General features: G+C 37.1%; 1 protein-coding gene across 1 annotated transcript in view; it reads right to left on the minus strand.

The window, feature by feature from the left end:
* The window catches only part of LOC149798918 (podocan-like), a 48,888-nt gene extending 41,426 nt beyond the window's left edge, over positions 1-7,462 (minus strand). The window contains exon 1 of the mRNA XM_089957003.1: positions 7,309-7,462. The gene's annotated coding sequence lies outside the window, so the exon portion shown is untranslated. The remainder of the gene's footprint in view (positions 1-7,308) is intronic.
* Positions 7,463-10,902: the final 3,440 nt, after the last annotated feature.

Genomic DNA, 10,902 nt, shown 5'->3' on the forward strand with positions numbered 1-10,902 from the left:
CTGAACTTTATTTATTTGTATACGGTTTAACATCAAACAGGCTGTGAGAAACACAGTGGCTTGACAATAATAGTTTGCATCTTAAATAAAAAGCCTTTAGAAACACTCAATAGCAGCTTCATAATATAATAAATAACTTAAAACCATGCGTGAGAAACATTCTATGGCTTCACAATCAAACTTGCAGTTATTATTATTATTATTATCTGATTTTCTATTTCTATTGAACTGTTGATTCATGTCGAAATAATAAGAGTTACCTTTCCTTTGCGAGCTGCCATATATGGAAATCGTTGTAAAAACTAACACTAAAAATTTAACCGCGTACTGTCCGAGTACACAATACCTCCAACATGATCTGCGGAAACCCGAACAGGTCCTGGCACAGACGCGGACAAGCCCTTATATATACTTTATGCGGAATTCTGCGTCTGTATGAGAAAATTCTGCCGTTAACTAGGAGAGGGAAGTGCGAGTGGCAATGTAGTCTAAATCACTCGTCGCTACAGATCATTGCCATCTCACCACTGTATGCATGGGTTCGAGTCTCGGGCTCGGCCATTGTGCGTACGTGACTAAGCTTGCCAATAGCTTCACGTGGGTCGGTGGCTCTTCTCGGGGTTTTCTCGGGTTCTTCCTCCACCAGTTATACTGGCTGCCATGTACAGCCTATATTGTGCTATAAATGTGGTTAAACCCAACAACAACAACAACAGTTACCTAGGTAACAGCCACTAAGAAAAGTTCCTCAAACGTGCGCTCGCTGGACCCAGTGTCACTGCGAGGTGGAGGTTGTGTTTAGAAGGAGAGCGACAATTGCCCCCGGGCGCTTCGAGAAGTGGGTGACGTATGGAGCTTTTTTGCACCTGAAGTTTTCAAAATATTCTACCCAGGGCCCGGACAGGATCTGTGGGCCCTAGGAACAGTTCTACAGTAGGTTCATATGAATTATAAATTGTGACAGCGGTTGGCCCCCTGACCGTTGTTGAGCCCCGCAATTTTGTCCATGTTGTCGTACCCTGTCCTTAGCCTTGATTCTACCTTCACCTTTGTGTAATGGGGACAACTCTTCACAAAACTTAGGGTGGGGGTGGGTATGGTTGGTAACTGACATAAGAAAAATATTCATCCCTGAACCCTCGCGCCACCAATGGCTGGGCCAAACGTACTTTTCTACTAATAACAACAAGTATCACGTGATTCATAAATGTGATTGAAAAGCTAGATTACTAAACGTATTAACAAAGTGTACGTATCTTTAATTTAGGTTCGGTGGACAAAATTTGAAATAGCATCGAGTTTCAGTATAAAAGGTGCAGTAAGCAAATACTAAGCGACTTTATTACCGAAATGACCATAACAACACATGATAACAGTAGATAATAATGAAGAAATCAGCAGAAATTGTCCATAGACTTCGACTTGAGTACTTCCGAAAACCAATGACGTCACATCTGAATGATTCTTATGTAAACATATAAAGAATTTCACATAGCCTTCAAGATTAACACATGGAAGAAATAGTCTATTAGTGGTTAAAGCGAGAGTATTTTCTATGCAAATGCACATCTAAATAGTAACGCAATATTAGGGCGTACCGGCCTACACGTTGAAACACCAATCCCAATGATATAACACAGAGTGCATTACAATCAAGAAATAGCAGTAGGCCAATGTAGGGATCCTGGCGCAAGACCCCCTTTTGGCCTTAGAACAAATACAGCGACGAGGCAAAAATAACATGGCTAGCGGCCTAATGGCTTTGTGCCATCTGAATTTTGACTCATCTCCGCACTACACTAAGCAACAGACCGGGGGTCTGCGCCAGGATACCAAACTTTTTTCCGACTACTTGGATTGATACTAAATTTTTTCGTTGATACAAAATTCATATTAAATAAGACCCATTGCTCTTAGTACCTCATATTCATTGTCTCTGTTTTTGTACCTAATCGACCAGGTATTGACTCTATCATCGCACCATCGTTTGTCGTCGATATTGCACAGGCCAACTTTGCTTAGCAGCTGTGTTTTTATCTTGTGTTTGTTTTATCTTATTGTTAATATGCAATGGTAAAATCGCCTTCCAAACAATGCTTCCTTGCAGTCGCTGGATTTGCTCCCCTGCCGACAATTTTTTTTTTTGAACCTCCTTAGCTCGTTTTTCGTCTTACCCGCATGCCAACTTGATGGCGTAAATTTCTGACCACAAACCGACGAACTCCTTAATTGGTACTCCGTTGGTCTTATCTTTAAACTTTCCAATGCCTTTTTATAACCCACAATACAGCTTGCTGTGACTTGGGTAATATGATAGGTTTATTATCCACAATACAGCTTGCTGTGACTTGGGTAATATGATAGGTTTATTATCCACAATACAGCTTGCTGTCACTTGGGTAATCTGATAGGTCAAATAGGCTCTTATTACGAAGCATGTCAGCATAAACATCTTCACACTGAATCCAGTAACAGAGAATCTGTGTCAATAAAGAGAAGCTAGGCATTATTATAATTGCTCTTAATAAAATTAAAGCGAAAGTCGTACATCCAGCGTCTTTGATACATCCAACACAGCAGCCCCAGCATAAACTGGCTCGTCGAGCTTCAAATGTACTTTTCTTGTTTCCACCGCGACCAGGTTTTTCTTGAAACTTTTCATGCTTAAAAACTTGTCATCGGCGACGACTTTGTTTCGCCGTTCAACGTTTTGATCAGCTAAAAATATTTATTTTCTGTTTTTGATGTTCACCATAGTCTTGCCAAACACAGAATTGTTCATCAGTTTACAAAATTCTTTGAGCACGATGAGATCTTATTGCTAAAGCTGTTCGCATTAGAGGTATGCCAAAGCAAGCTGAGCCTGAAGTGTAATCTAAGCTTAGAAGTATGCCAAAGCAAGCTGAGCCTGAAGTTTAATCTAAGCTTAGAATTATGCCAAAGCAAGCTGAGTCTGAAGTTTAATCTACGATAAAAGTATAATGGTATCAAACGGTGTTTACTGGCTATAGTGATAAAAAAAAAAACGAATCATTTTTCAATATCAACATTGGTTTTGGTCATGTTATTTGCACTGAGTGCAAGTCTGTAAACGGCTTTGTACATTCTGGCCCAAAAATATGGTGCAAGCACTGCAATGCTGTAACATCTCGATACATAAAAGAAACAATAGGTTGTTGGGCTGTGAACACGTATGCGGCGTGCACCAGATGCAAAAGGAAAAAAAATATTTACAAAATAGCGAAAGTTGCTTGGATCTAATATAGTCACCCAAAAACATGCTAGTATATCCAAGTAGTAGGCCAATGTGGGGTATCCTGGCGCAGACCCCTGGTCTGTTGCTTACTCAAATGCGGAGATGAGTTAAAAATCAGGTGGCACAAGGCCGTTAGGCCACTGGCGATGTTAATATTTCCTCTTCGCTGTATTTGTTCTAAGGCCAAAAGGGTTTTTTTTTTCCCGCCAGGATCCCCACATGGCCTACTTCATTTGCTAAATACTGACCTGGCTAGATTGAGTACCCATTTCACTATTATCATATATATCAATATATAAAGTAAGTACACAAAAGATTGCTATTATCTGACCCAACAGCGGAACTATAGAAGTGAAACGAGTTAGGGTGCAAAAATGGTTAGCACTGATACAATTTGGATGCTCGTTTTTACACGGTCATGCACTATTAAAATCGTTATTACTGGATATTGTTCGTTATGCCATGATGACCAATTCAATTTCTCAGTCGCAAAACAATAACATGGATGTGCAATCGTAACAGTTAATATTCGCCTCTCCATTATAACATCGACCACTGATGCCATCGACCTAAACACCACTCGGCCAATTCCGTCAAGTCGAGAAATAGCATCGGAATTAGTTTTGATGGAGTTTATGATTTTCCTTTGGCGGAGTTCGCCACACATGTTGCGACATAAAAAAAAGTCAACGGTGTTCCGAATGTAACCTTGTATTTTTCCTCCTCCATATTGTACAACGTGAATAAAAGTAATTTCAATTATAATTTTCAATGGAAACTAATCACAAACGAGGCTTGTTTTTGAACTTTACGGAAAAGACAAGTACCGATCGTGACACCATAGAATATGCTTTTAGGCCCGAGTATTGGTCTGGTTCCTTGCTTCGTCTACTCCCTGCGTTGCACTCCGTTATACGAATAGCGGAGTGCAACGCAGGGAGCATAAATTATTTTCTCAGTTGATTTTTCTAGTCTTACAAGCTATCATTTGATTAAGTTTGGCAGCACTGATTACAGCTCGAATGCTAAGTGCTTTTGTTGGAAAATATAAAACAAATCATCCTTGCACCTCGGAGTCAACCTTTTTAAACTTGTTCAATTAACTGAAGAGATTCAAGACTTACAGACCGTATGTCGAACCTGGACTGCGCCACAGGGAGAGGGAAAAAGGGCCTGAGATATTTAGAACAACTTGCATCCTCAGTCGTCAAACCGACTGAGTTAAAAGCCTTATTATTGAGGTAAGTGTTAAGCTAATAACACAGTGAGTGAGCTATTTGTCCAAAAGAAACGTGATAATGCAAAGAGTGCACGAGTAAAACTTATAAATTAAAATTATACGCTGATTGGCTCGTATTTTTGTGTTGCCTACATATGCATTCACATGTTAGGTACATTGAGTCCCTTTCATGGTAACATGCATGGATTTTACGCAGGTACAAAACTAAATAAAGTGTAAAACTGGTCTTTAGAATCTTCGATTTAAATCATTAACGTAGAAGACTTAGTCTTATCGGATATAGTGGAAGTCTAATTTTTAACATTTTCATATATAGAGACCACAACCATCCTCAAAGTTCTGTCACAAGTCCAAGTGTATGAAGTTCCAATTGAATTCAAGTTGTATTCCAAATAAATTCCGATATGGAAAGTGTGGATGTACCCGCAGTCACGAACGCGCTGATATTACCAATGGTCTGGAGTGTGATGATATGCTAACAGTCTTTTGATGTATCACAATAATATAATCCGCAATGTCCTTGTCTGAATTCACTATAATTCCACATTAAAAATTTAGCCCAAGAATATTATTGAGCACGTTGTAATTCCAGTGAATAATGATTTGAATAAATAAATCCAGCCATATGAAAAAAATGAACACACCAGTAACACTGATTCTGCTTCAGAAGTTAAGGCAATAATGAGTACTTTTCAACCAAACAACATCATATAAAAGGCAAAAAAAAACCAAAACACAATAATAGAGGCAGAATGCAGGTCAGTCTCCCAAATAAAACATTCAAAGTTGTCAACAAGTTTAGGAATTTTCAAGTGAAAAACGTATGTCTTAGACTCTGATTCAAATAAACATGTTTACCTCCATTGATAATGATCTGAATGTTTAATCTATAATCCGAGAGAAATATCAGATATGTATTATGTTTATGAAATAAATTTTACTGGTCAGGTACACCATGACTTTGATTTTGGACAAAGGCTAGTGCAAAATACAGATGTACATAACATATAATCATTAAGAAAAGTCAACAAATAATACAAATTAAATAAACATAAAGTAATTGAAAATATACAAATATCAATATGTGATAGTTAACTGGTTGATTTTAACGCACTTTTCAGATATCATTGTCTTCATCACACCGAAGATAGATACGGGATCTAAATACCTTTCCCAAGGACCCACCCAGGCAGCTGACACAGACTGGGCGGGTATCGAAGCCACGACGATTGGATTACGAGTTCAACGTTCTACCAACAGAGCTATCGCGACTCTTCAAAGATATGTACATAATATTTATGTACTTATGTCGTAATAGCGTTTATAGCATTTTAGCAAAATAGTGACTGTATGGTGCTAACAAAAGCTAATTTCGCAAAATACGAGTTATTTTCCCCGAATATGTATATCATCATCTCTCTGATGACATCATTGCATGCGACAAAATGAAGACTGTAATTTCTCATACAATGCTTGTAAAATGATCTTTGTGGACTTCAAGATAATCACAAGTTTTTCAATAACAGTTGGATTTGATTGAAAAATCTAACCAATAATGTCAAATGAATTAAAACTAGATACAGAAACACACATTAAAATGCGAGATGCGTTTTCGATAGTAGCCTATTTCAAAGACTCTTGCCTGAATAGTGTAAAATGTCATGCCTTTTGTTTAACTATACAAAAACAATATATTTCCCCAAATTTTTCTTCCACATTTTAACTTGAGATTTTAAGTACGTCTTTGTTACCGTATAAATATCAAACATGACATCACAGCAGCATAAATGCATCACCCACTGTACAACGCTGACAGATTGAGTTCCTTTAGCTCACTTAATCGATGAGGGACTTGGTTTTCTTTGGCCCGTCTGACAGTTTGCTTGCCAATTTCTTTTCTTGGATTATCTCTTTAATGCGTCTTATTTTGTGTAAATATAATATTTTATATTACACACCACTAACCCGACGATTCTGTGGCAAGGAAAGAGAGATTCGACACGGATATGACTTAAGCAACTGAATTATTTCATATACGACGTAATGAATCCCGTCCTCCCTCCCTCCATCTCTCTGTCTCTGTCCCTGTCTCTCTCTCTCTCTCTCTCTCTCTCTCTCTCTCACACACACACACACACATTAGCGTATCAAGTTCCTGTATTTGCAAAGTGTTAAATTAAGATACAATTTTACAACCGTCTAAGTTGTTTTGAGTTAGTTTATGTACGATAATAAGCGTTTTAATTATGTGTTTGTTTTTCTAATAAAAATCTTTGACTTTTTTTCTTCTTCAGTCAATATTATCATCCTAATAATCACGAATATACGTTTATGAAATACATGTAGTAGCATAACTGATGAACGATTGTCAAACATATGCCTACTGCACACATTTTTGGTACATATCAAAGGGTCTCCTAATTAGAGCACGGATTGTCACAACACAGTTGCTAAGAAACAAGGGATTGAGGCCAAATTAAGTTTTCCCTCATGTTTGCTTAATCTGTGAAACACACGGAAGTTAACATTCTGTTAACTTTTTTCATACTGAGAACTATTAATGCATTGGTTAAGTTTTGTACGTAATCGTGATATTCTTCAATATACATTTATGATTTATTTAAATAAGAGTACCAAGTCATAGAAGAAGGTAAAAGGTATAAATGAATGCATATGGAGTTTATGGCGAGAGGTCTCCTTGTTTGCGAACCAGAGTCGAAAACCAATTTAACTAGCATCTGTTTTATCCTTTGTTTGTCGTGATTTGATATTAACGATACCTAATAAAATAAAATAAAACGTAGGTACTTACCCCAAATAAACCGAATCAACTGAATTTCATTTTCACAACTTCTTCATATTCCTCTTTAAAAATCACCAAATTTCAGGCCTTATCGACTATGTGCGAAAATGGAACGTGCGATGAGTGTGGAGCAGACGGGAAATCCATCAAGAATACATCTTCCATCCCGAACAGAGCTCGCAAAGCTACTGAGCTGAAAAATCGATATCGTGCATTATCCAGCCATGGTGTTGTAACACGCATTAGTTCCTGGGGCCAAGACATATTCTGCAGAGATTAAAAAGTAACTAAATCGTTGCAATCGGCTAGAACAAAACTGAAAGGATCTTGGGAATATATGTGCTGAAAAGATGGCGTTTGTTTCTGAATGAGACAATATTTTAAGCCACGTTCTCTCTTTCAATATTTTGACAAATCTATATTTTCCTTTATCGTCCAAAACACTTTCGTAAGACGCTGTCTCTTGTTAATTGACATGCCCTCACAAGATAGTTGAATGTAGACAGTTAAATATGTAGGTATTACACAATACACAGCGGGTGTGGAACTGGCTTAAGCCTACAAATGATGAGATGGAGTGAAGCTGTTGGAGAAGCAAGGAAGGATGTTTTCTTTCTCGTTTTGGTGGTGATACTCGAGTTAGATTTTAGGCACTATTGGTATTGATTTTAACGTAATTGTTTATTCTGTAGAATATAACCATTATGCTGTGTGTGCGCGCGCATGTGTGTGTGTGTGCATTTTGGTGACAACACACATTAAATAATGAGGTACTGTTGCACGCCCTGTTATGAACGAATTGATGGATATATATATATATATATATATATATATATATATATATATATATATATATATATATATAAGCTGTACATAGGTTGTTGATGATGAACACAGATTGGGATAATTTTCCGCTGTGCTGATTGAGTGCTGCAATTAAGTCAAGTTGTGTTGCATTGCGAAACCAGGCAGTTGATATGACAGTATTGCACCATAAATCGTGACGATGTCTATTAAGAGGAAGAAGTAAACAATCGTTCATATTCTTATTTCTATTTTATTTTTAGGAGCAGAACTATTTCATGTTGTGATTAGATTTAATTTGAGATTAATCATTTATGTAAATTATTTATTGAAATTACAAATTGCTCATATGACTGTTTTAATTAAACACTACTTTGGGATAATTGTGAATTCAATCGAAGACATTCTGGATATTGACACTGTGAAAAAGCAAGACTGTGGGCACCTCAGCATATTCTTTGCTATTGGTAGGTACATCGATACAGCTAATACGCGGAATTCAATCGGTACACTCTTCAACTTTTTACCTTTGCAGTGTGTGTGTGTGTGTGTGTGTGTGTGTTTTGGCAATAGAGCACAGTAATTAATAAGGCATCGGTACGTGTCCGGAAGTGAAATATGTACATGTTGCAAGTTGATTTGTTTACAGTTCAATCTCTCCAAAATATGGCGGTTAATCCATGACAAGAACCTTGCCATGAGTTCATCTTTAAAGACATTTCAGATTAGTATATTATTTATTAGGATTTGTACAGCTGGCAAGTTTAGAACTAACAAAGAAATGTTGGGAATTCTATAGGGAAGATAATTCTGAGTCCATTCTGCGGCAGTTTTGAGCAACTAGTGAAGTTGCTTAAAAGTTCACCTACATGTTAAGAAGACGTCATTCTTGTTATGTAGTAATTAGCACTTTGGTTTCCTGACTGACATCTCGTCTTGTTTCATGCTGATGATAATTTCCGATTAACCATGATAGGCAAAGCATTATTACGGTAAAAACGGCGACATTTTTCTATCGCTGTCATGCTTTGCAGTACTTTTCCGCAAACACAAAAGAACGAAGAGTTTGTACTCACGGTGCGCTTTACAACACTTTTGCAATGCCTAGAGATACTCACTCGTTTGCTATAAAAAGACCTCATCATATATATATATATATATATATATATATATATATATATATATATATATATATATATATATATATATATATATATATATATACAGTGGTACCTCGGGTTACGAACTTAATTCGTTCCAGAACTCGGTTCGTAACCCGAAACGTTCGTAACCCGAAACATTGAAATCAATGAAATAGAGACAATCCTTTTCAAGATGAAAGAATCGTTCTTTTTTATTAACATCCGGTCGTTTACCTGACAAAACGCAAAGAATACGTGTACTACACGTATTAAATAAAGAGAAAGAAAACAACCAAATAAATTAAATGTAAAATAAAAAAGATTTAGTCCATCTTTCTTACCGAGAAAACGATCATGGTAAATTTGTCACTTTGTTTGCTATTCTGAATCATTACTAGGCTACTAGGCTAGCGCTAAGCGATGTTAGTACTGCGTGGCCTTCGTTTGTACTGTACGCGATCGTTTGTCTCCAACGTTAAACCTTGCTCTCTCTCTCTCTCTCTCGCCTTCGTTCGTAACCCGATGCACTGTTCGTTACCCGAGACAAAAAATTTTCGAAGTTGTTGTTCGTAACCCGAATTGTTCGTGACCTGAGGCGTTCGTAACCCCAGGTACCACTGTATATAATTTTGGCATTATTAGGGACTTCATATTAAGACTGAACTCTTCGTGACCAATTCAAAGCACTGATTGCAGAAAGTTAAAAGCGTGTCCTTATGATGATTTAAATAACATAAAGATGCCTGCAACAGTAATTAGTGTATAGACGTGACATAATGGATTTAACGCTCACCTATCGAGTCCATTCTATTTACAACACAGACATGTTCTTTTAAATGAAAAAGCACTGCGCCCGACTGTTAAAAAAACAGCAGCCCTTTAGATGATTTGTGAAAAGTGGTTGAGGAGAGCCAGAGATGCCCATAAGTAATTTTCATATATTCATTTACAATTATGTAATATCATTGTTCTTGTTTCAGACTGAAGTCACATTCGGAACATAATAATATCTCCAGTGCCCCCCAGTGCCCCCCCCCCCCCCCAACATACAGGTCTCGTTACCATCCATGATCCTCGGATCGAGTTCTCGTATATAAACGAAAGGGTAATCTTCAGAAATAAATGTTTAAAATCAAATTTCTAACGAGTCATTTTCGAACTTTGGATAATCACAGAACTTTGTTTGAAAAAGTGTACGCTTGAAAAAAGACATAATTCCAACTTGTATGCATGCTTGATCCATTCTGTTTGTAGCTTGTAATTCCATGTCTGATTTGTACATCATTTTCTAACAGATATACATGACATTTACATCAAAATCGTTGACAAATGGTGCTTACGAATCAGAGCAAAAGAAATTCAGAAATAATTTATCCAGCCATACTGTCCTACACGGAAGCCCGATAGCGCAAGGAGAAATAAATGCAATTTGCGTTTTTCTGAGATAACATGGCGTTATTAATATATAGCATTGTCCTATAACGAGACAGGATTGCGTTTAAGGAGATAACATTGCGTTATAACGAGATAAAATTGATTGCTTCCTTACGAGATAAGATTAACATGCAAAGGTCGACTAACATTTCTGATACATAGAATTTACAAATGATTTATAGAACATGGCGGTCATGTTGAACATAGACACTTTGATAACATT

This window comes from Sinohyriopsis cumingii, chromosome 5 (assembly GCF_028554795.1).
Source record: "Sinohyriopsis cumingii isolate HCF-2022 chromosome 5, ASM2855479v2, whole genome shotgun sequence".
Taxonomy (NCBI): Eukaryota; Metazoa; Mollusca; class Bivalvia; order Unionida; family Unionidae; genus Sinohyriopsis; species Sinohyriopsis cumingii.